This window comes from Elephas maximus, chromosome 2, assembly GCF_024166365.1.
Source record: "Elephas maximus indicus isolate mEleMax1 chromosome 2, mEleMax1 primary haplotype, whole genome shotgun sequence".
Lineage (NCBI taxonomy): Eukaryota > Metazoa > Chordata > Mammalia > Proboscidea > Elephantidae > Elephas > Elephas maximus.
In genome coordinates, this window is record NC_064820.1 from 102,407,247 (window position 1) to 102,432,999 (window position 25,753).

The 25,753-nt window shown below is 38.4% G+C and overlaps 1 protein-coding gene and 1 long non-coding RNA gene across 9 annotated transcripts in view; one reads left to right on the plus strand and one right to left on the minus strand.

Annotated features, from left to right (window-relative positions):
- MCTP1 (multiple C2 and transmembrane domain containing 1) overlaps positions 1-25,753 on the minus strand; it is a 610,169-nt gene that overhangs the window by 497,615 nt on the left and 86,801 nt on the right. The gene's annotated exons all lie outside the window — the stretch shown is intronic.
- LOC126066973 (uncharacterized) lies at positions 1,878-24,148 on the plus strand. The gene is made up of 3 exons (XR_007515297.1): positions 1,878-1,925; positions 4,754-4,829; positions 24,097-24,148. It is a non-coding gene; the product is annotated as an uncharacterized LOC126066973 (long non-coding RNA).

Below are 25,753 nucleotides of genomic sequence, written 5' to 3' on the forward strand. Positions count from 1 at the left end.
TGAGAGGTAAAACCCCCTTTCTCTGTTACAACACTTCTTTACACCATAAGGATGTGTAGGGAATGAAAACCCTAAGGTCCATACTTCAGTGAGATATTGCTAATAATAGCCTATTATTTACACAGGCTAAAATTTGTATTTTTCCCCATATGCTTAAATAGTGTTATCTTTAAAGCTGAAGTCAACAAAAGAAGCTGTTGGTTCAGGACCACACTTAACTTTTCTTTCCCTCCCTTGACTGTGTACTTTTAATTACCAAATTACATTTCCAGAGAATCAACAAATAGACAAGGAGATTAAATGACACAAAAAATATCTGACTGGTGGTCTTAATATCCATTCATTGCAGGAGAAACATAGTCAAAGAGACTGCAGGGTATTCCAGAGAACAGTGAACTTAGAAGCTGAAGCTACTGGCTTTCTTATTAATGGCCTTCAACTTCCTCAACTTTGCAATGTTTTTAAAGCAACAGAATGTGTCCTGACACAAACACTCCAGTAGCACACTACAGCCTGAAAAGGATGTCTGATAAGGATACAGACAGCTCTCTACTGGTTATGTCTACTGGAATTGCCTTTGAATTCTGATGCCCAGACACTGGGAATCTCCAACTACCAGGCCTACCAAGAAGGCAATTCCAGGAAATTACATCATCATCCTAATTTAAATAAATAAATGAGACATGAGGAAAACATGTCTGAGATGCTGCATATAAAGACAGTATGCAATTATCTGGGGTTGGTTATCTAAATTAGCATATGCATTCTTCACTAGCAAATGAAATCCACTGATCTCTTTGTGTCTGTTTTTTCCTGCTAAACCTCTCCTCTTCAGACATCTCTATTCTTGAGGTATTAGCTTTCATATCTCCTCCCATGCAAACTGGAGAGCAAATTCACTAAGTGTTACCTTCTAATCTGGAACCCAGTAAAGACATGAGTTATCGAAACCAGAAACAAATGTCACTTACACTTACTAGCTGCCTGCTTCCCAGTTTCCTTACTGGAAAAACAAGGATAAAAACAATTCCTTTTCTATCTTCTTTACAAGGTTGTCTGAAGGATCAAGTGAACAAATGCACCTAAAAGCATGTTTCACACATTGTGAAGTGTTTTAAATACGAAATAAATATTAAGGGACATTTGTGCCAGGTCCACAAGGAGCTTGGGTAGGGCAAATGGTTCATGATTGGCTGCTAACCTAAAGACTGGTGGTTCAAACCCACTCAGCGATTCCTCAGAAGAAAAAACTGCTTCCATAAAGATTACAGCCAAGAAAACTCAACGGAGCAGTTCTATTCTGTAACACATGGGGTTGCCATGAGTCGGAATCAACTAGAAGACAATGGGTTTGGTTTTTGGTTTGGTGCCAGGTGCAGTGCAGACCTTTCCAAGAACAACAGGGAGTTTTTCAAAATGCTGTAACTGCAAAACATCTTGATGCTGGACGATGTTTCTGACTCACCATACGAGACACAACCAATCCCCAACAAAAAAGTACACCTATAAAACCAACGACAAGGACCCCGATTTGTAAAACCTCCCCTTTAGTTAAAGAAATACCTAAGACAGTCATTGTAACCTCCCTCCTGGAAATTTCCTAAGCTCATTGTTGAGTTGATTCCGACTCCTAGCGACTCTATAGGACGGAGCCAAACTGCCTCCGTAGGGTTGGCAAGGCTGTAGATCTTTACAGAAGCAGAGCCAGACTGGTCACATCTTTCTCTCACAGAGTAGTTGGTTGGTTTCAACCACTGACCTTTCAGTTTGCAGCCAAGCTGCTCAACCACTGCACCACCAGGGCTGCATGGAAAGCCCCTAACTGCCTTTAAAGACCCTGTCCATGCACCGCCTCAGGGAGTTCCTCTCCACTTTGGGTTTGGACACTCTGTGACTGCAATCTGATCTCGCTCAAAAAACATCAGGTCAGTAATATATAGAAATGCTATTTAGTGTATATTTGAGAAGAAACTTAATAGAAAAGATAGATTTGCTATATGGATACTTCATAAAATTTGAGAATTAGCTTTTGTTAATCCCAGTTAAGGATTAATTTTCTTTTGAAAAAGATCTCTAAAATAATAGAGTAAATTTTAAAAAGTAAATAAAACTTCTTTATGGGACTAAAATTCTGAAGTCTGTAAAATTCCAATAGAATTGACAATTAAGCTTTATGTTTGGTTTTATGTGGTATGATAATGGCATGAAACCAGCATCGGCCAAACAAAGAAAAATCTTGTATAGTTAAACAACTCTAAGCCAGTTCATGAATTCTCATGACTTTATTTCAAATTATTTGGTAATGGGGATCAAAGTATACCACAGGCAGAAACAAACTGTTAATTAAATATTCTCTATTCATTCCATTTTACTTTATGATAACAAAAACAAAAAAATTAATTATCATGATTTATTAAAACAGGTCAGGGAACTCTTTTTAAATACCTGTGCAAAGGGCTCACATTAAAAATATCTGTATTTAGACTAAAACTTAATTTAAACAGAATAACACTTAAAAAAAAAAAAAAAGAGAAAATTTTTGAAAATGCCCCTAGGTTTCAGAGAAAAGTTCATCAAAGTCCATAAAAATACAACAATATATGACAACCTATATTTACACTATCTTCTATCACACGTGAATCTGGAAAGGAGGCTATATTGATCTAAGAAGCCATCTACCAGAGTCTCCGTTTTACTCAAAGAACCAATTTATTTTTATTTTCTACCACTACACCTTCTTCATCTCATGGCTTTCAGTTATGAGTCCCAAGGAGTTGCTTTCCTGTTTCATTTTTCCAAACATTTCTAGGAAGGTAAAAATAAGTATATTGCTTTTCTTGGAGATATCTTCTCTACTTCTCTTTCTCCAGGGGTGAATAGTATGTCACTAACAAATACATTTAAACTGAGAAGAATATACATTTCCTGAACTGACTCTCATCTCTATTACAAGTGTGTCATTATAGATAACTAGCTGTCTTCCCTTCCTATTGCATAAAAATATTTTCTTTGGTTAAGATTTTAAAAGAGCTTGAGATTTGGAAATCAAACTCCAAATAGCTATATTAGAGATAAAGATCTTCATTCTCTAGATAAATTCCAAGCTTTGAAATAAATTTATTTTGCTCACTTTACTTCCCAGGTGTTAAAACTGCTAGTTACTATGCAATAAGTCAGAATCTTAACTATGACACCAGTATTTAAAAAATTAAGAGTACCCAACATATTCACTTTAGGAATTCTTTATGGCCAACTTCCCCATCACCTGTACATTGCTGCTACCCAAAACTTCGTGCACACAGAATGTATGCCCAGGGAATAAAAATAGCTTTTCGCATTAACCTAAGCAAAGTAATTAAAAATAGAAATTTTGTAAAACAAACATATGTTTTGGGTTAGTATTTTCAAATGCGTGGTGAATCATGTGTATAACCACATTCACAGTATGATATATTCAGGATTTGACATTTGTTTTGTTTTGTTTCCTTTCTGATACTAAGAATATGTACTTTAGCCTATTTCCATTTTTGCCCTGGCTAGCAGGAATCTGAGAGTAAAATCAACTTCACATTACATAACTATATTAGCCTCTTTGGACAAATTAGCTTCCTTTTCATTCCCAAGTTCTAGATTATTGTCTTATAATAATTCATTAAGAAGCCCTGGTTGCAGAACCATTAAGCACTTGGCTGCTAATCAAAAGGCTGGTGGTTCAAGCCCACCCAGGGACTCCAGGAGAAGACAGACCTAGTGATCAGCTCCTGTAAAGCCTACAAACCCTAAGGAGCAGTTCCATTCTGTCACATGAGGCCACTATGAATCAATAATAGACTCTACAGCACACAACAAATAATTAGTTTTATTGTACAGCCACATGCCACATAACGTCCATTTGGGCAACATCTGACTGCATGTATGTCCGTGGTGCCATAAGATTTAATCCCAAGGTTTTAATAGAGTTCAGAAGTCTCAGTTGGTAAACAGGACATAGTGGATGTATCTAACGTCAGTTAGTTAAACGTCTGTCTGAGTGTATATAGTGTGCCTTTCTATGCATAAAAAAAATTACACTTCCAGATACACTAAAACATGTTTAACATAAAAATACAGTAATAATAATAATGTTTTGATGCACACTGAAAAGTAACACTAGTTTGTTATTTTGAACCATTTAAATTTTTTTTTTTTTTATGTACCCTGAATTTTTAACATAATAGGCCTTACAGGGCTTGGTTCATAACTATGGGTTATATGTAAGTCAGACATTCATAACCCGGGGACTGCCTGTATATAGCATGTGTCTGCACAACATCCAAGGCACATGACATCCTATTTCACAGAACATTAAGCAATCATAACCTTCTCAAATCTACTTTAGAGAACGGCAGAATAAAATTGAGGAGCACCCACATATACACATACATGTTAAGATCCAAGGGGTAAGTTTTTATTTTAATAAAAATTAACAGAAGTTGACAAATGCTTTTACGTGTCTTGAAAAACCATGTAAAACCATATTCAATCAAATAAAATAGATTTAATTTTGGTTAAAATATTTGTAATTTCTAGGCCTGGGAAGCTGAGCTCAGGAGGAAAGATGTGGCACTCTGATTCCATAAAGATTTATAGTCTTGGAAACCCTATGGGGCAGTTCTACTCTGTCCTATAGGGTCGCTACGTGTCAAAATTGACTTGACGGCAATGGGTTTTATTACACTTCCAGTGACATTTCCTTCCTGTGTTTCTATGTTAGCAAGAACATCTTGAGGGAATGGATTGCTATTTGCTGGTGAGATCTAACAGTGCAGGGAGGCTAAGCTGGATGCCAGGTGAGAAACTAGTAAATGAAGTATTATCAAATGTAAGGCTTATAACATTTTATTTATCTTGTAAGTAGGTCTTCCTTGTTTCTACAAAGGGTGGTCACTGTTTTCCTTAAAATTGTACAAAACTATGACCCAGTAAATCTCAGCAGGCAATGAAATTATCCTCTAACGAGCTGGATATATTAAAAAATCATTTTGAAGTATGATTAAAATTTAATAAAGATCTAAAGAGATTTAAAAGAAAATAATCATAGTCACTGATCAACAAATCATAGGTGAGACATCTCATAGAGTTTGCATCATCGTCAAGGCTTTTTCTATTGCATGAATCTAGCCACAGATGCCTGATATTCACCTGAAGATAACTCATTATTTCATGAGTCCATAGGGATATTTTTGCTGATATAATATTTTATATTTCCGTAGCACTTTTCTGTTTACCAAAGGCTTTCATTAATAGATTACTCCATTCAAGCCCTACCATTCTGGGAGAACAAATTTTATTCACAAAGCATGGGATAAAGTTAACAAACAGAGCTACCCAAATATGCAGATATCCAGGTATCCAGAGATATGTACAGAATTAAATAAGGCTGAAGAGTACTGTAGCATTTAAATATTTTGAGGGTTTTGCAAAGCCAGGTCAATGCCCTTTACCATCAGACTCATTGAAAAACATTTTTAAGTAACGTCTGAATGGAACACTGTTCTCTAGGGTAAACTATAAACTATTAACATAGATAAACATGCAGAGAGCACACAGGTGGAGAATAAAGATATAAATATACATACCTATAAGAAACAAATTTAGTCACTTATCAGTCAAAGCCCAGATACACAGGAGTGATAGAAGTAGATAAGAATTTATCATTTCTTTTATTTTTTCATTCAAAATAGTAAAAGATAGATTTTAATCTACGTAACTCTTACAAGAGCCCTATGAGGTAGATAGTATTATGCCCATTTTATGCATGGGGAAACTAATGAACTGAAAGATTAAGAAATGTTACTCAAGATCACATGCCTAATAAAGTGGCTGAAGTGGGATTCAAACTTCCAGGCTCTTTGGCTCTCCAGACCTTGCTCCTCACCCCACTCTACCACCTCAGGAAGTTGCTTACAGTGAACACAAACTTGAAACTGTGTGAAGGGAAGGGGTGAGAGTAGTTACTGTATGATCAGGTGGTACCTATGAGGAAAAAACAAGGAAGACCTCTTAAAAAATTCAACCTGTCTTTCCATTTTCAGGATTTAACTTTTTAAGGATCTGTTTTCAAAAGTTTTCTATTTAATGCAGATATCCAGGGATATGCACAGTTACTATCCAAAACCTTAATTTTCAACTAACATCATGGGGATAGTTATGACTCTTATACACCCACATGAAAGAAAATAAAACCCTATACTCAGGGTAGTGACTAGACCTGAACCCTCCTGAGAGGAACAGGCAACCAAAATAGCCTGTTTTGCATTTGTCTGAGGACCAAGGCAGGAAGTGGATGGCAGAGTGAAACTTCCCAAACACATAGAACAGCACTGCACAGACTTGGCCAGGGGAGGTGATCGTTGATAAAGGAGGGCAAAGGGATGGAAGGGAAAGTGAGTCTTTAAGGCTTTGAAATTGGGGGCAGAGATCCTGGCAATAAGAAACTGCTGGAAAGTTTTCAGGGTAGATTCAAAATACAAAGGCGAGTTGGTTAATTTACCACCAAAAGAAGTATGATATGGAGTCTAGCCAGGACTAAGAGACCTTGAATCCCAAAACCAGATATGGCAGAAAGTCAAAGCGGGGGAGGTGGTCCCAGAGTGTCCTTCTTCATAGCACATCTTAGAATACATCCCAGAGACTCAGCAATGGATGATGGAGAAGATGTTCTTGCTAATGACGTTTCCAGGAAAGATTTGGGACACAGCAGCCTCATAAAATCTTGAGTTTTGCCCCATAGACAGCTTGACTAGCGGTGACAATTTTGGAACACAATATCTACTTCCCCTTTTATCACTACCCACAAAAGGGAGGGGGCAGACGTGAAAGTATAAATTCACTCTTCAAAAGGAATGAGATAATGTCTCATTCCTATTTCTAAAAGAATAAAGAGAAAGAGAGAGAAACTAGTGTTACAGAAGACAAGAGGGAGAGAATAAAAAGCAGGAGGTGTTTGGCAATGGTGGGGTGGTGTAATAAACAGCAGTGTTTCTTTTTAATGCTCTAGAATTGGAGATCCCTGGGCAGCATGATCAGAAAAGGTTTCAGTTGGTGACATGTATTTTTCCAGAAGGAATGAGGGAATAAAAATAGGCATATAAAATCAGAGAAGAAAAAGAGGAAGTAGAAAAAATTTCAGGTGCAAACAGTATATCAAGTGCCCATTTGACAACCAGACAACCAAACACTAAAAAAGTCTGGGTTTGCATCCAAACTCCCAGTCGATAGAGTTCTGGGAAAGCTTAGAATCTCTGAAATAAACATCCTGCGAGGGAAGGGGAGGTAAAATGACGAGGCTGAGAGATACATAAAAATTCCTAAACACACACCATCAGATGTAGCAGTAAAGTTCTTGATGGAAGAATAAATAAATTATATACAAAGAATTTAGAGTGATATATGAGTTAATTCCCAAAGGAGGATGAAAGATCTTTAATACATTATCAGTTTTTAAATGTTCTCCTCTGAGACTTATTTTATTAAGTACATTCATGGGAAGATGAGAAAACTAGCCATGAGATCACATTCTGAAAATGTCCAGTTGTTTCTGTTATATGTGGTCCCTCACCCTTTTGAAATGTTGGGTTCAAACAGGAGATCACTGAGCTCAGCATGCTGGCTCCTTCCTGGATATTTTCATCACTATTAACAGGAAAAGCTATACCCTCTACCAATTTTTTAAATGCCTGATCAGACAAATATCTTGGGAACTGGACTATATTTTCCATTAAGCTTCCTAAGTCTATGCTGAATAAATGCAGAGAGATGTAGCTTATACTAGATGAAAATGAAAGCAAATTCACATATATTCCCTGTACTAGAAAATAAAAAAGACCAGGAAATTTGGATTAAATTTTTATAATAAATTGCCCTTCTTTTAGTTACCCTTAAAAGTTTTCTTAAATTTTTATCTCTTCTTCAACTATATTTCAGTAATCATAACAATAACAATAATAGTAACAATAATAATAGCAGCAATCGTTTAACTGTTTATATCGTGCCAATCATAAAAAAGCCAGTTGAGACAAAGTCTTGACATCCTTGCTTCAGAGGAGCATTCTGGCTGTACTTCTTCCAAGACAGACTTGTTCTTTCTTCTGGGAGTCCATGGTACATTCAATATTCTTCCCCAACACCACAATTCAAAAGCATCAATTCTTGTTCAGTCTTCCTTATTCATTGTCCAGAGTTTGCATGCATATGAGGTTATGGAAATTACCACGGCTTGGGTAAGGAGCACCTTAAACCTCAAAGTAACATCTTTGTTTTATAACAATTAAGGAGATCTTTTGCAGCAGATTTGATTTCCTGACTGCTGCTTCCATGGGTGTTGACTATGGATCCAAGTAAAATGAAACCCTTGACAACTTCAATCTTCTCTCCATTTATCATGATGTTGCTCATTGGTCCAGTTGGGAGGATTTTTGTTTTCTTTATGTTGATGTTTAATTCATACTGAAGGCTGTGGTCTTTGATCTTCATCAGTAAATGCTTCAAGGCCTCTTTACTTTCAGCAAGCAAGGTTGTGTCATCTGCATATGGCAGGTTGTTAATGAGTCTTCCTCCAATCCTGATGCCACGTTCTTCTTCATATAGTCTAGCTTCTTGGATTAACTGGTCAGCATACAGATTGAATAAGTATGGTGAAAGGATACAACCCAGATGCACATCTTTTCTGACTTTAAACCAAAAAGTATCCCCTTGTTCAATTTGAATGACTGCCTCTTGACCTATGTACAGGTTCTTGCATGAGCACAATTAAGTATTTTGGAATTCCCATTCTTTGAAATGTTATGCATAATTTGTTATGATCCATACAGTTGAATGTCTTTGTGTAGTCAATAAATCACAGGTTTTTTTTTTTTTTTAAACATCTTTCTGGTATTCTCTGCTTTCAGCTAAGATCTAATATCAGCAATGATATCCCTCGTTCCACATTCTCTTCTGAATCTGGCTTGAATTCTGGCAGTTTCCTGTCGATGTACTGCTGCAACCATTTTTGAATTCGGTTTGGCAAAAATTTTACTTGTGTATGATATTTTTTAATTACTTCCACATTCTGTTGGATCACCTTATTTTGGAATAGGCACAAATATGACCTGTTCCAGTCAGTTGGTCAGGTAGCTGTCTTCTAAATTTCTTAGCATAGAGGAGTGAGCACCTCCTTTTGTTGAAATATATGTTAGTATTCCGTCAATTCCTGGAGCCTTGTTTTTGGCCAATGCTGGCAATGACAAACTAAAGAGGAATGGCATCATTCCCAGCACAGTAGATCATATGATTGATTCAAAATGGCCAATACCAGTCTATTTAGCTCACTAATGCCTAGGATATCTATCTTTATGTGTTCCATTTCATTTTTAATAACTTCCAATTTTCCTAGATTCATACTTTGTGCATTCCATGCTCTGATTATTAATGGATGCTCACCACTATTTCTTCTCATTTTGAGTCATGCCAAGAATACATAGACAACTAGAAAGTGGCAGAACTGAGATTTAAACACATATGTGAAGTCAATATCCTTAACCACTACACTTCTAAGTATGGCGCTACAAACTGAGGATATGATAATAAACAAGTCATGGTTCATTTCCCAGCGTCCACATGACAGGAAAGAAAAATAGATATAATTCATAACCACATGAAAGAATGCTATGAAAACACCCAGTTAGCAACTAATAACCTAAGCGTGAACAGTGAGGGGAGGTATGTTTGCACTGGGCCTTAGAATGAGGAGGAGTTTGGCAGGTGCAAACGGGCTGTTGAGAGCTGGAGGTGAAAAGTATCTAGCCAGGAGAAAAGCCTATTAGCAGCTGACTGAAGTTCATGCTCAGTATCACCAGAATGAATCAGTGAATGAAATCGTTGCTGAGGAAGATACCAGTTTTAACAGTTACTTTCCCAAAACAGCCTAAGGCCTCCATCATTCTTAAGCTATCACCAGTTTTATTAAGCTTGCTTTTTGTTCCATTCAACCAGTGATTTATTTTTTTTTAACTAAGAGTATCAAACCAGATTAGCCTCAACAAAGACCCTCAGACTGATATTAAGGTATTGATTACTGGTTTTTGTTTTTGGCACCATAGCTAATTGGGTACCTGGTCATTGTATGTTTCAAAGCCGTTTTCCCAAGTTTATTATAACAAGAATTTTATTCAAATCCAAAGCTTCACTAAAGTTCAAACATATTGCTTTTCTTCCTTTCCCCTTAACTGCAGGCCACTGTTTGTCACTAAGAAACAAGTTTTTTTTTAAAGGCCACATATTAAGATTTAATAATTTATAATATTAATAAGGTTAGATCTACCCATCAAAAATTAATTTAGCAATTAAGAAGCAGCTATCAAATTATAAAGGGTTCTTAACCTGTAATAGAGCAATCCAACAAATCAATGTTTATCTCATAGAAATCCCCACATAGGTAGGTGCGATCAAGCATGCGCAAGGATGCTCAGCGCAGTATTGCTTGTACGAGCAAAAACCTGGAAGCATCATAAATGATCACCAACTGGGTAATAGTTAAATAAGGATCCTATATGAAACAGATTTGCTGGCAACGGGTTTCTTTTTTTTTAATGTAGCAGTTAAAAGAATGAGATCAATCTACATGAACTAACACAGTAAAGTCTCCACCACAACAAATCAAGTTACAGAATGTGTAAGGGAAGGCACCAATTATGGAGAAACATCACTCTATCTCTCCCACACACACACACACACACACACACACACTCATACGCAGGGGCAGATGAACCAGTAAGCAACATATGTGCTAGCTTACATTAAACAAGGTACACACGAGCTTAATTGTGTTTACTTACTAATCTGCAGTGAGCAATTCCATTTTCATATGGTGAAAAACAAGTTGAAATTGTTCTCTACGGATTAGTGAGTAAGCACAAATAAACCCATACATACCTTGCTTATTGGGTAATAGGTCCCTGCTCACACCCAGACATATGCATTCATGTGGGGATCTATCTATCCAAATGCACAGTCATTGGGATTGAAGGCAATAGACAAGGGAGACTTTATCTGTCCCTTTTTACTTAGATTATTGGTGTAAAAATAATGAATACACATATTACTTGTATAATTAAAAATAAAACAGTAAAAATTTAACTAAGGAAAAAAAGCAAAATATATCTTCAATTTATCAGAAATTATCTACTCCATTCCATTTTTAAGCAATAATTAAAGTTAACTATCCTATAGTTTAAGGAACCCTGGTGGCAAAGTAGTTAAGGTGCTTGGCTGCTAATTGAAAGGTCAATGGTTAGAACCCACCAGCTGCTCCATGGGAAAAAGATGTGGCAATCTAATTCTGTAAAGATTTACAGCCTTGGAATCCCTATGGGGCAGTTCTACTCTCTCCTATAGAGTCAATACGGGTCAGAGTCAACTTGATGGCAGTGGGTTTGGTTTTGGATCTTATAATTTTGAGAGTTGCCCTTTTTCCCCTTTTAAAAGAAACATTAAACTTTTGCATTTTGCAAACTGGTATGTTCCAGGTTCATGTTCTAATACGAAATCAATTTTATGGGTGTCCAAGCATGGCTGGGAATTTGGAGGGAGCATAACATCATAAAATGTGTGCCTAATAAATATCAAGAACAAAGGAATGAACCAACCAATGACTAAATGACAGCATCAGTAAATATTATACTCATGTTTGTAAGCATTGGCCATGATTTATAATCTGGCAATTGGCGGGAAACGTTAGAGACTATTCAATAACAAACTAAAATTTCCTTTATTCCAGGCAAAATTACTGTATTGATCTTGTTTATGGTGTTAAAGATTGAATCTCCAGAAGCAAATTAAAGTTTATATCTTTTACCCTAAACCTTCATCAACCTTTTTTTTTTTCTTCTTCAAAATTCACCCTCTGTTTCAATTTCATTCTTTTCATTAAATAAATCTTTCATTTTAGTTTTCGGCTAAATTCCATTTCAATTTGGGGTCTACACCCTAATTTTCATGAAATCCAAAAACTCTACATTTCTAAGAAAAAGTAAATTAACACATCAGAATAAACAACATCCTAGAGCATCTTATTTATGAAATGTTTTTCAGCATAATACATAATTTCTTCATGTATTTCCTTTACATCACTGTCCCTATTCTCTGCTTTGGAATTGTGGGGTAATGTTTAGTTAGCATCCATTCTGACTACCGCATTTTTTCACAAATGCGCATCCACATAAATAACACACGCACACATACAACTCTTATGAAAATAACATGCTGTGGGGGGGTTGTGTGGTTGGCAAAAACAAAACGCGCATGTTACTTGCAAAAAAATACGGTAATCATCTATTTCGATCAATCTGTGCCTGTGTAATACCAGTGGTTAAATTTTTTTTAATTAAATTTTTTTCTTTTTTTTATTGTACTTTAGATGAAGGTTTACAGAGCAAACTAGCTTCTCGTCAAACAGTTAGTACACGCATTGTTCTATGACATTGGTTAACACCACCACCACATGTCAACACTTCCTTCTCAACCCGGGGTTCTCTATTCCCAGCTTTCCTGTTCCCTCCTGCCTTCCAGTCTCTGCTGCAGGGAAACTGTGCCCCTCTACTCTTGTTTTTTCCATGGGCCTGTTTAATCTTTGGCTGATGGGTGAACCTCAGGATTGACCTCATCACTAAGCTGAAAGGGTGTCGGGGGCCATACTCTCAGGGTTTCTCTACTCTGTCAGGCCAGCCAAATCTAGTCTTTCTTTCCAAGTTAGAATTTTGTTCTACATTTTTCTCCAGCTCTGTCCAGGACCCTCTATTGTGATTCCTGTCAGAGCAATCAGTGGTGGTAGCCAGGCACCATCTCATTGAACTGGACTCGGTCTGGTGAAGGCCATAGTAGATGTGGTCCATTAGTCCTCTGGACTAATCTTTCCCTTGTATCTTTAGTTTTCTTCATTCTTCCTTGCTCCCAAAGGGGTGAGACCAGTGGAGTATCCTAGATAGCTGTTCACAGGCTTTTAAGACCCCAGACACTACTCACCACAGTAGAATGTAGAACATATCCTTTATAAACTGTTATGCCAATTGAGCTAGATGTTCCCCAAGATCATGGTCCCCACAACCCTCAGCCCAGCAATTCAGTCCCTCAGGGAGTTTGAATGTGCCTATGGAGCTACTATGACCTTGCCTTGAAATGGTTGTGCTGGCTTCCCCAGTACCGCGTACTGTCTTACCCTTCACCAAAGTTTTCACTTATCTATTGCCTATGAAGTGTTTTTCCATCCCCACCCCTTCCATCCCTTGCAACCATCAAATATTGTTTCTTTTTGGTTAACTTTCTTTGTGGTTACCTTGAAATTTACCCTTATCTTCCTAAGTTTGAACCAGTCTATTATTACTTGGTATTGCCATGGCTTCCTCTCCATTAGAAAGTTCTTTTGGATTTGGATAGTCCTAGAAAGTTTATTTCCTTCGTTGGTATCTGGCTGGTACAATCTTGCATCCAGATTCAGGCTGTGGTCTGATGTTGTTTGTTCTTAGACCGAAGGACTCCCTTTAATAATTCTTGTACGTTTGGTTTGGTTTTTACATATTCCCTTAATTTCTGTTTATCTGGAACTGTCCTAATTTCATCATCATATTTGAACGAAAGTTTTGCAGGATATATTATTTGTGGTTGGCAATGTTTTTCTTTCAAGGTTTTATATATATCATCCCATTGCCTTCTTGCCTGCATGGTTTCTGCTCAATAATCAGAGCTTAGTCTTATCGTTACTCCTCTGTTTGTGACTTTTTGTTTTTCTCAAGCTGTTCGCAAGATTTTTTCTTTGTCTTTGGTTTTAGCGAGTGTGATTATGATATCCTTTGGTATTTTTCTTTTGGGGTCTATCATTTATGGGGTTCAGTAAGCTTCTTGGATGATCAGATTTTCATCATTCATGATATTAGGGAAGTTTTCTGTCAGCAATTCTTCGATGATCCTTTCTGTGTTTTCCGTTTTTCCTTCCCTGTTCTGGAACTCTGATCACTCGTAAATTTTTGCTTTTGATTGTATCCCACATAATTCTAACAGTTTCCTCATTTTTCTTCTTTTTTCTGATTTTTCCTCAAACAGAGTTGTATACAAGTGTTTTGTCTTCAATTTCACTGATCCTGTCTTCCATCATTTCAAACCTGCTCCTCAGTCCTATGACACTATCCATTTCTGAAATCTTGTTGTTTATCTTTTGGATTTCTAATTGTTCTTTTTGTATGATTTCTAGTTGTGAATTTATTTTGGCATTTTGTTCCTGTATTAGTTTCTTAAATTCTTCCATTTTTTTTGTCTGTATTTTCCAAGAGCTTTTCTGTCTTTTCCATAAATCTGTCTATTTTTTCCTCATTTTTTCTGCTTTTTTGCCTTAACTCTTGGATAGCTCTAAATATTAGAGATTTGAATTCCCTGTCAGGTAGTTCTAGTGCCTTTTCTTCTACTGGATAGTCATCTGGTGTTTTATTTTGGATGCCTACTGGAGCCATCCTCTCCTGTATTTTTAATATGTTTTGATATTGTCTCCTGTCTTCGGGACATTCAGTAGCTATTTTGTTTATGGATTGTAGATTTGTTTGTTTCATCCTGGTTTTTTGTTTAATTTGGTTATGTCTGAGCAGGCAGGCTATGCATTCTTTATTGTTTGCTCATCTGTAGTCATGATACTTTCTACCTCCTTGTCCAATGGGCGGGGCCAGTCACTCAGCTATGGTGCAGCAAGGCAGGTCCAGCTGAAGGGGAGGGGCTGAGATGGGTTGTTTGTGGGACACGCTAGGGCCAACAGGGTGGTCCAGGAATCAGTGCCAGGCAGGCTCTGGTAGGCTGTACCTGTGCTGCTCGGAGGTGTGCTGTTCAGTGCACAGTGAGGGTAGGCAGCAAAGAGGGGGGAGTTTGTGATGTATGGAGCTAGTATGCATATGGGAAAGAGGAGAGAGAAACAGGCACCAAAAACGAACACAGGACAAAAAAAATCCCCCCCCCAAAAAAAAAGTGCAAAAGGAGCTTGTCGTTGGAGTGGAGAGATGAGAACCTGAGAAATGGACAGAAGCAAAAAGAAAAAAAATAACAAAACAAAAATTTGGAAAGAAAAAGTAGAAAAGAAAAGCCCCAGGGGTCCCACCAGTGTGTGCTGCAAAGACTGGGAAGTCTCCTAGGTTGCACAGTATCGCCTGGCTGGAGGGGGTATAGATGTCACACAGCACCAGGTACTCAGGAGACTGGAAAAGAAGGTAAGTATATACAGATGAGAACTGAGAAATGAAGAAAGAAAGGGAGAAACAGAGAAGGAAAAAAGAAAAAGAAAGAAAAGAAATGTCTCCAGGGATCCCACCTACACAGCTGCGCAGACTGGGCGAGTGGCTCCTAGGCCAAGCAGTGCAGCCCAGCTAGAAGGGGCTCCCCAGTGCAAAAAGAGAAAGAAAACAAACAAACAAAACAGAACAATGCAAAACAAAACAAGCAAAAAAAAAAAAAAAAGCCCCAGAGATTTCCAGGGTGGTGTCGTGGGCCAGGAGAGTAGATCCCCAGTCGAGCAGGACTTCAAAGCCTTTCAAGAAGAAGCAAAGATGGCACACAGAGCCAGGTGATCGAGAGAATGGAGGCGGAGGTGGTGGGAAGCATGGAAGAAACCAAAAGAGATGGAAAGAAGCTCACCAGCTCAGGGACCTGGCCAGTGTGGATGGGGTGAATCTAAGTGACCTAGGGTGGAAACAGTTGACTCCTGGCCAAGAGACTGTGGCTGGAAGGAAGCAGAGGAGGCCAAAGAGGGAGGGGAATAAGGGTGGGAGGAAAGCATATATCTCTCATTACTGGGTGCTCTGTCTCCTTCTGGGAACTTCGTAAAGCTGCTTTCTTGTACTTTCTTGTCCGCCGATCTGCAATATGGATGGGACAAAACCAAATAGCACAGACGCTGCACGTCCAGCCGAAGGAGCCACCACAGCCAGCGAGGAAGCTCAGAGGTAGAGCAGTGGGGAGAGGATGAGGGGTAGGAAAGCATGTATCGCTGATTACCGGGTGCTCTGTCTCCTGCTGGGAGCTCCATGAAGCTGCTTTCCTATGCTCCCTCTCAGCCAATCTCTGAGAGGAGTCCGAGATGGCGAATCTGTGCTGTGTTAGCTGATAAGAAACTTCGGCAAGTGTCTCTCCTCGTTCTCAGTCTGTCGGTTTCTTATCCCATCCAGTGTTTGGCTGAGTTCTTTATCTCTTCATTTGACACTTCAGGTTCCAGGAATGACATTTGTCTTTGCTGTGGAAGGATGGCTGGTGCTTCAGTCTATGGCACCATGTTAGCCAGAACTCCTGGTTAAATATTTTGAAGCTTACCTCTAATTGTTTTTATCCTTTGGGTCCTCAATCACTTTTGCTCTCATATTTTCTATCCTTTGGTATGTTTTTATAGTAGATTAAATTGTGGCCCCCAAAAGATATGTACACACAAAATCTCAGAGTCAGATCTTACTTGTAAGCAGAATCTTTGTAGATGTAATTAAGGTAAAGATCTCATGGTTAGATCATTTTGGATTAGGGTGGGCTCTGAATTCAATGACAACTCCTTATAAATGAAGATAAGAGTAAACAGACATAGAAGCACAAAGGGGTATGCCATGTGAAGACCGAGGCAAAGACTGGAGTGATGTGTCTCCAAGCCAAGGAATATCAAGCAAGGGTTATCCATAGCTTCCAGAAGCCAGGAAGAGAGAGGAGTGGAAAGGAGGGCCCCTCAAAATCTCCAGAAGGAATAAACACACTGCCAACCCCTTGGTTTCAGAATTCTAGCCTCCAGAACTGTGAGCAAATAAATTTCTGTTGTTTTAAGTAAGTTCATGGTGATTTGTTACTAATTTTTTTTTTATAGTTTCCTTGGCTTGATTTTCCAGAGCCTTTATTTTCAAACATAAGCACATGTGATTCAGACTATTCAAAATTTGTATTTCAGCAATTACATATTTAGCTTCCCAGATTATTTTCTTAATTTTGATTCCTCATTTTATTATATCATATTTGTCTCATTTTATGGATGCAATAAACTTTATAATCTTTCAATAGATATAAATTCAAAATTTTTAATTTCTATTCTGTTTCCTAAATAATCTACTATGTTTGCAATAATTTCTACTGGTTTATTTTTCATGCTGTTCTTTTATTCTCAAGAATATGGTAATATTTTTTGCCTGTTTATGTTTCTGAGTCACAGACTATACTAATCAGTATAAATAACAGGCTTAGGTTTATTCTATGATTGTATAAGTCTGTTTTTTTCCCCAACTTGCCTTCTGTCTGTACGTGGGGGGTGGGGGGGTTGTGCATGCATCGCCTATGTGCACATACCTGTGTACATGCTGGAGCAAAAGGAAGCTTTTGTACTAGAAGTTGATATTCACTACTTTATATTATTTTATCTTATTTCTCTACTAAATTTTAAATTCCTTCAGAATAAGAATTTCTCTTTCGTATTTCAATCTCCTGTAGAAATAAGCATAAATGTACTTTTAAAAGTTAATCCAGTAAATGCATTGGTGAGTTATTAACTGAATGAGTGCACAAAAGAAAGCCAATATAGCAAAGTTAAAAGCTAAGCTGCCCAAGTGAAGAAAAAACTCAATACTTTCACTATTTGAGAAGAAAAGTAGCCGAAGTGACTTATGACTTAATATACATCTAAGTAAAGATCATTAATCTTCAACTCTCAATTAACATGCCATCTTAACGCAAAATTCATTTCACTGGATCAGATAACTCACATTCTCTTTTCCATTGCCAGAATATTCAATATTTTATCATGTTAGATCTGGCATATTTGGGACACTTTATTAGATTTTTGCAAATGCATAGATTTCTTAACTATGCAAACAGATGTGTATCAATTTGTACTTTGCAAATGCATTCTTGCTTATGCAAATTCACTGAGGTTTGTGCTTGAAAATCAATGTAATTGATCATACAAATAAAACAAAAGAGAAGAACCACACAGGTGGAGAAGGGAAAGTGTTGACATGTCATGGGGTTGTTAACGAATGTCATAGAACAATGTGTGTACTGCTTGATAAGAAACTAGTTTGTTCTGTAAACCTTCATCTAAAGTACAAAAAAAAAAAAAAAACCCAGATTTGGGAGAAACAAGTAAGCTCATATAAGGGGCAATGCTCAGCATTCTTTATAAGAACAACATTGTTTTCGTTATGGATCATGATGATCAGGGAGTTAGGGAAATCTCCAGAAACAGCAATCTGGAATCAATTCCTCAATATGTTGTCCACTTTTTTTTAGCTATTTTATAAATCCTGTGATGTCATCCATGAGAAAGTGCTGGAAAATAAGGTCCAAATAAAGCTGGTGTGTCTTATGCAGAGTAAAAACAAAACAAAAAACAAAATGTGAATTCCTCAACATTTTGACTAACATTAGCCTACACAAACTTTTCATACCTAAGAATTTTTTAAAACAAAGACACAAACACCTTACTACTACCTGAAGGGATAATATCTTTGAAACAGTTCAATATTTGGTTGATGTCTATGAACACAAAATAATATCCTTCTTGATTTGACAGAGCAAGTGTTTACCTTCTTTACTTAAATTGAAGCACATCACAAATAGATTACTTCTTTGATCTTTGTTTGCCACCTTTTGTAAACCATTTTTTCATGGTAGTCTAAGGGAGCCTACGGAATTTTTCTAGTTTCAATGATAGATTTGCCCTTCCAATAAAGAAAAATATGTAATAGGTATTTACTTGAAAAATAGCTATGACTTTGTAAATCCCCTTCTCATTGTCCTTCCTATTCATAGATGCCCTCAAAGTATGTGCTGGCATAACTGGAGACACTGTTATGTTGCCAGGAATCCTTGCTATGAGATGCCCTAGGAAGTCTGGGCTTTGCTCCAAGGAACTAGAGCTGGGAAGTCATTCCCTGCCTTTTCAGAGAATTACTGAGAAAATACTCAGTAATCCTGTAGGTTAGCCCTTTCCCACAGCCACCCTTAGCAAGAATATTCTCTTGGTACTATTCCTCTGATGCTGTATTCTCCTGGCATTCCTCCAGTTTAGAGGAAAGGGAGGCTCCCAAGCCTGACAGGTACATGCTGGGAAGGTCTGACAGAAATGTCTACATGACTTTTTCCTAAGGAGCTCAGAGGAAATTCCACCAGATGTCAAGGTTTCCTCTATCATCACGACACTCTCAGAATCAAGCATGTAAAAACAGAAGTAAGGTCAAGCTCACTGGGAAGTGAGATGGCAGAATTATAAATTCTTGTTAATAAATACTCTGTCATACCAAAGTCAGAAACAGCAGAGCCGCATACAGTAGATGGATAATCTGGCAGGAAACAAACATACTTATTGTCTTTCCAACATAAGCTGTGCAACTATCGCCTCCTGACTTGCATGCTAAGCTTCTCAAGGCCTTCATCTTCAAATTACTATCATCAGTAAGAGTGCAACCACCATCATCTTTCCCGAAGCTATCAGTGAAACAAAAAGACTAAATAAAACAAGAAGATGTCAACTCTTAAGTTAGGACTTTCATTTATTGCCCAAGGGGTACATGACTCTCCCAGATGCAGAAGGTTACATATGGCCTGAGTGGAATTCAGAACTGACGACATGCACGGTAAAGATTTTAAAAATGCAACAAGACAGATTCACTCTCAAATAAAACCACAGATGTGTGATCACGGAAGTTATTTACGAACTTTAAAAAATACCTATTACTCATGTATTCTAGCATATTCATATTTCCTAGTATTGTTTTCAGATATTCCTAGCATCTACTGTAAATAGCTTTTCTTTCCTGGAATTTATCATTAGTGTTTCTTTTTAAATTTGTTCATGGGTTTGCTTTCATCAGAGTTTTCAAGATTTTTCTTCACCTAACAAATATCAAAATTTGCTATATATAAATTTAGAAGGGTAATGGGACAGGTACACCCTCTTATCAAAGCACTTTACAAAATTACACTCAACTTCAGTCAGAACACAAATAAATTTGGGGATTCCACATTCTAACTACAGATAACACTTTTTTTTTTTTTGCTCCAGAGCGAGGTGTACTATCAGCACAGCTGGTTTTGGCCACAACCCTCTCCTTCTGGCTGACAGAACATGAGGCCATAATCTCAGTTATTACACTCCCATGACATCAAATAATTCGCAATGTAATTAATTCCTATGGGGCTAGTGGGGAGTTACCCGGCGAGTCCACAGGTACTGAATCTGAAGAAGTTCTGAGACTTGATAACAACACTGGAGGCAAGATTTTCTCAGAAACCTAGAAAAGCACCTCTAGTATATCAGACAGTCAGTTCTACTCTGTCCTGTAGGGTTGCTATGAGTCAAAACCAACTCGACAGCACCTAACAACAACACAAGTGTATCAAATAATAACAAAATAAATGTGCTTGGTATTAGCCAACCTCAGTAAAGGGGTTTTACCTAGGTAATGTTTACATGATTAATGTAACCTGATTACACACTTGCCCCAGAGAAAACCTAGGGATTAAAACCACCAAACTCACTATCAAAAAACAGCACAAAGGAAAGAATAATGGGACCCTGGACCTCCTAATATTAGATGTGTTCCCTGGCTTTCCTCTCCACTGTCCAGCCCCTCTGATCATGCAGGCATTTCATAAACAGCATAAGAAATTGGCCAGAGTCTGGGGTCTTAAAACGCTAGCAAGCAGCCATCTAAGATGCATCAATTGGTCTCAATCCACCTGGAGCAAAGGAGAATGAAGAACACCAAGGACACAAGGCGATTACAAGCCCAAGAGACAGAAAGGGCCACATGAACCAGAGACTACATCATCCTGAGACCAGAAGAACTAGATGGTGCCCGGCTACAATGGATGACTGCCCTGACAGGGAACACAACAGAGAACCCTCGAGGGAACAGGAGAGCACTGGGATGCAGACCCCAAATTCTCATAAGACCAGACTTAATGGTCTAACTGAGACTAGAAGGACCCCAGTGGTCATGGCCCCCAGACCTTCTGTTGGTCCAGGACAGGAAACATTCCCGAAGCCAACTCTTCAGACATGGATTGGACTGGACAATGGGTTGGAGAGGGATGCTGGTAAGGAGTGAGTTTCTTGGATCAGGTGGACACTTGAGACTATGTTGGCATCTCCTGCCTAGAGGGGAGATGAGAGGGTGGAGGGGGTTAGAAGCTGGCAAAATGGACACAAAAAGAGAGTGGAGGGACAGAGCGGGCTGTCTCATTAGGGGAGAGTAAGTGGGAGTGTGTACTAAGGTGTATATGGGTTTTTGTGTGTGAGACTGACTTGATTTGTAAACTTTCACTTAAAGCACAATAAAAATTATAAAAAAGTAAAAAGATTTAAATCAAAACTAGAAAAAAAAAGAAATTGGCCAGAGACCTGCAGAACCTCTGCCCGTGGGCAGAGATAGAGCCTACAGGCAGCTGCAAGGCTGAGCTTTAAACAAAGGGTCCAGACTGAGTCAGAAGAGAACAAGGACCCTAAGGAGTATCTAGTCCCAAAAGTAAATTATACTGGACTAGGATAGCAATGAAGGAACAGCTAGGACTAGAAGAGCTAGAAGAAGTAGGCCTGGATCCACAAGAGAACAGATGGAAAGGAGAGTGCTGTGCTTGGCAGTAAATCCAGACAGGCAGAGATTTTGTGTTCAACAACATCGTATACCTAGTTTTTTAAGCTGAATATACTAATGACTGACTGACTAAATTAGGCTATTTGATCCTTTTCCTTTGTTATTTTAATCCAGCATTTTCCAAAGTGTGGGATGCTTCCGCTGGTGGTCTAGAACATCATTTTAGGTAGTAATGCTACATTAAAAACTCTAAATCAGATAGGGAGAAAGCTTTTCCATTGTCACGAAGTCAATTCTGATTCAAAGTGACCCTATAGGATAAAGTAGTACTGTAGAAGTGTCCCACAGGGTTCCCAAGGAGCAGCTGGTAGATTTGAACCGCCGACCTTTTGGTTAGCAGCCAAGCTCTTAACCACTACACTACACCAGGACTCCACTGGTCTCTATTCATCTGGAACAAAAGAGAATGAGGAAAATCCAAGAATTAGAGAACGAACAGAAATATAGGACTAATTGTCTCCACAAATCAGTTTCCTTTACCTTGAGACCAGAAGGCCTACATGGTGCCTGGTTACCACTACCAAATGTTCTGATCAGGGTCACAACAGATGGGTCCTGATAGAAAGGGGAAAAAAATGTGGTACAGAACTTCAAATTCTAAAGGAATCCAGACTCACTGGACCCATTGAAACTGGAAGAATCCCCAAAACTATTGGCTAGAGATACTCTTTAAATCTGGAACAGAAACTATCCCCTGAAATCACCTTTTAACTAAATAGGAGGTAGCTCAAAAAGTAAAGAATTTCACCCATGAGAACTGCACTCTTAAAAATTATCTGTATGAGACCAAATTGGGCAACAGTTACTTAAAGCATAATGAGAAGTTAGGGGGCAGTGAGACAACTTAATGGGAGTGGAACAACTAGAACAGAAATAATGAGAACGTTGACACAAATTGAAGAATGCAACCAACGCCACTTAATATTATGAATAGAAATTGTTGACTGAGAACCTGTTTTGCTGTGTATACTTTCACCAAAAATACAATAAAATATTAAGTAAAAAAAAAGAAAGCTATGCTTCCTTATGCATTTGGATAGTCAGTAGGAACACTGATTTACTGCAGAAGAGCCCTTCCTTTCTGTGTTTAACCAAGCACAACCTGATTGCCACAGTACAACCCTATGTAACTTCAAAATCAAAATAATGTAACGAAATAAAATCTACACACTCAGTAATCAAAATGGATTCTCGTTTTCTTCATTTTTACAAATGATTCCTTGGTCTGTAGGCCTCTAGAATCACATACAAAGATGGATACAACCATAATATAAAAGGAAGAGAGATGCTATGTTGAATTTTTTATCATCATTAACAATTCACTTTACCTAATTCTCTTGTTTTTCCTTCTTCCTCTAATTTCATTGATTTTAGCCACTTCATAATAATTAAGGCTTTGATGTGGGGGCCAAGAGGGAACTAAAAAAGCAAAACTCGTTCATCAATTTAATCCAATCACTCCCTCCTCTCACATCATTACACAACCACCAGAAGCTACTGCTACAACACCTAAATGGCTCGGAGAACAAGAATATCTAATAACAGACATGCTTAAACCCCGGAATCACTGAAATACTTTCTTCTGTTTAAAATAATAACAGACATGCTTAAACCCCAGAATCACTGAAATACTTTCTTCTGTTTAAGATAAGTCATACTAATCCTGAGATGTTCTCTAACTGTAAAATTTTTACCTCACATGAGTGTCATTGTTTAATACAATAATTCCTGTGAATATACTTTAAGCTTCCTGGAAAAGTGACATGTAAATAAAGTATTATTGCCATAACGTCCCCCTTAACGATTTAGAAGAGAGTAAATAGCAAGCTGATGGAGTCACAGATGGTACTAAATTGAGAAGCGTTGCAAACACCAGTACAAGCAGGGAAAATTACACACACACACACACACACACACACACACACCCCTAACATCCTTAAAATAAGAGCAAAACATTTTTATTTTACTGAGGAAAGAAAATGGCATTTTTTTCTACTGTGCCCAAAATATGCTGTCCAGCATAAATGCTACAACCAACATGTCAATACATGCCAGCCAGAACCATTTACAATTCTTTAAAATTAATTAGCATTCCAAAATGCTTTGAATGGGGGCTGGTAGTCACATAAATGTATTTATAATAAGCAGGAGGAAAAACGCCCGCTATGATTTTATTAGAAAGTGCCAATGAGAAATTCAGGTTTGTATATTGATGACTTTGAAATACAAATTTCCATTTAGGAAGCTTACTCCAAGTAAACCTGCTTCATTCTAAATATTTTTATAAGCCTAAATCTGTCTCCCACTGGGGCAAAGCCATCTGTCTGGGCAGATTCTGCATATGGACCAAAACAAAAGTAATATATTTTACAACGTTTGTGCTTAGGTTGCAGGTGGCTTTGAATTTGCCCTCTGCTTTTTCCCATAGTGACTAACGGGGGTTTACGTGAAGCATGTGGTGAGAAAGAGTCTGTGGTGACAGAAGAAAAGACATTGACATCATCACCCCACCACCAAAATCAAGCTTCTATTCTCTGCACTCTAACCTGTGCCTCTTGGAAAATGTATACCCGTTTTTAACATCAAAACATTGTGTACGGGAGCTCCCTACCCTCTTAGCTCCGAATACCCCTGTGGGTTGTTTTATTTGTTCAGGTGACAGACAAGAGTTGCTGAAGACAACGTCCTGACGAACCTTGGCATAGGCTGCCTCTTTTTTCAGGAGCCAGACTCATTCATCCACCACTCTGCCCAACTGAGTTCTCTGATCATGGAGGTTCGACAAACGAGGTCTTATTGCAAAACAGGCCTTCAGTGCTGTTGCTGATCTGAGAACATGCCACTGAATTTTATTACCCTCAGGGGTTTATTTACACACACAACCATTCCACAAGTGGTCAAAAAGATACTTTGTCAGGGTTAGCTTCACCTCCAAGTAACTGGAAACTGAAAATAAGGTGATTGAACATAATAGCTTATTTCTACTAAAAAGAGAAAAAGACTGGCGGTCATCAGCTCAACTCTGGTATGGATTCCTTAATGCCAGGCACCCAAGCTCTGTCTGCATTGTTCCTTTGCCATCCTCAGTGTGCAAGATGGCTGCTTGTATCCAAACTGTCATGTCCACATTAAAGCCCATTGGCCAGAACACAGGCATATGGCCACACCTAGCTGCAAGGAGATGGGGAAACAGTCTTTATTCCAGACATCCATGTTCCCAGGTAAAAATTAACCCACTGCCCTCGAGTCAGTTCCGACTCATAGCAACCCTATATGACAGAGTAAAACTGCCCCACAGAGTTTCCAAGGAGCGCCTGGCAGATTTGAACTGCCAACCCTTTGGTTAGCAGCCGTAGCACTTAACCACTATGCCACCAGGGTTTCCCAGGTAAAAATCAGAGGTTCTAAAGTCCCTGAGGAGCCTTAGTGGCACAGTGGTTAAGAGCTTGACTGCTAACCAAAAGGTATGCAGTTTCAGTATCCACCAGCCGCCCCCTGGATATGCTATGGGGCAGTTCTACTTTGTCCTATAGTCTCACTGTGAGTCGGAATTGACTCAACAGCAACAGGTAAAGCCCCTGAAGAGCCCTACTGGCATAGTGGTTAAGCACTTGGCTGATAACCAAAAGATTGGTAGTTCAAACCCACCAGCCACTCCATGGGAGAAAGATGTGGCAGTCCGCTTCTGTAAAGTTTACAGCCTTGGAAACCCTATGGGGCTATTCTTCTCTGCTATGAGCTGGAATTGTCTCGACAGCAATGGGTTTTCAAAGCCCCTGGGTGAAGCAAATGGTTAAGAGCTCAGCTGCTAATCAAAAGGTTGGAAGTTCGAGTTCACTCAGAGGACCCTTGGAAGGAAAGCCTGGGAATCTAATTCTAGAAAATCAGCCATTGAAAACCCTATGGAGCACAGTTCTACTCTGACACACGTGGGGCCACCATGAGTCAGTATCAACTTGATGGCACCTGGTTTCTTTGTTTTATTACGTCTATTACGGAATAAGAAAGAGAGAATGGATTCTGGAAATTGTGTCTGCTACCATTAAGATGGAAACCTTGGTGGTGTAGTGGTTAAGTGCTACGGC